Source organism: Salvelinus sp. IW2-2015, unplaced genomic scaffold (assembly GCF_002910315.2).
Source record: "Salvelinus sp. IW2-2015 unplaced genomic scaffold, ASM291031v2 Un_scaffold15821, whole genome shotgun sequence".
NCBI lineage: Eukaryota > Metazoa > Chordata > Actinopteri > Salmoniformes > Salmonidae > Salvelinus > Salvelinus sp. IW2-2015.
This window is the reverse complement of record NW_019957075.1, coordinates 1-1,072: the sequence shown is the minus strand read 5'-3', so window position 1 is coordinate 1,072 and position 1,072 is coordinate 1. Positions and strand designations below refer to the sequence as shown.

The window sequence follows — 1,072 nt, the reverse complement described above, 5'->3', positions numbered from 1 at the left end:
CCCCCCCCCCAGAAAAAACAACCTCTTACTTGTGTCTTCGTCTCTCTCTGTGAGGTGCAGGTCCTGTGAAGCAATCTGCAAATGAAGATGTAAGTACAGCAAAATGAATTACCTTGGATATAGATACATACTGGTTTTCGGACAGACAGTCTGAGGGAAAATAAGGACCTTTGTCTCACTCTTTCCTCCAGGCTGATTCAGAGAATGCAGGGGTCTACAGCCTGATCACTTCTGTACCATCCACATCTGTACCACCAGGTTTGTCTATTTAACTCTATACAATAGATTCATATCATGTAGAGCTTTTTATAGGACTCAAAGTTGTTTAGGCGTGTATGTTGGTCTGACGTAGTCATATCAGTAATCATGTATGTATATAAGTTATACATAAGATAATGTGTTAGAGCATGAGAATAGAGCTGTACTTCTACAGGATGGTTTGAGTCAGGAGGAGAAGTGTGAAGGGACATTAAGTACAGCAAATTGGCACACACTCACTCACTCACTACTGTACAGGTCCTTTTGAAGAAAATGGAAAGTCATCTGAAAACGACAATGTAAGTTCAGAATCACCCACTGTGTTTGATGATTGTGAACGGCTCTCAGTTTCAGATTGATGTTACTTCCTTTTAGAATACATTACATTTACAGTACTGTAGAATTAAAGGACTGAAGTTAAACTGTATGTTTCTTTTCTCTAGTCTGATACGTACCACGTATACAGCTCAATCCCTCAATCCAGACCAGCAACCTCAGCCCAGCCGGATGGGTTGTACAGTCTTCTGCAGACACACTGAAACTACACCACTGGCTCTCTGTATGTCTCACAGAAATACTCTTTCTTTCAGGATATCCTTTATTTATCACACATCATGTTACTGTAAATAAGTATCTAATACATCTACTGCAGTGCCGTTTCTATTTATAAGCGACATACAGTAAGCAGCCACTAGAGGCCCCTCCAGAAAAAAACGTAGGATAGTAGAATACACAACGTGCAGTTTCGAAATGTGGTTCTGCATCAGCAGTTTTTRTCTTGTTATGTCAGTCACTGACAGTCACTCAATTATCC

The 1,072-nt window shown here is 40.3% G+C and overlaps 1 long non-coding RNA gene across 1 annotated transcript; it reads left to right on the top strand.

Moving 5' to 3' along the window:
* The first annotated feature begins 23 nt into the window (after nt 1–23).
* On the top strand, nt 24–1,072 carry LOC112080328 (uncharacterized). Its single transcript, XR_002896166.2, has 4 exons — nt 24–89; nt 192–258; nt 517–557; nt 702–1,072. It is a non-coding gene; the product is annotated as an uncharacterized lncRNA (long non-coding RNA).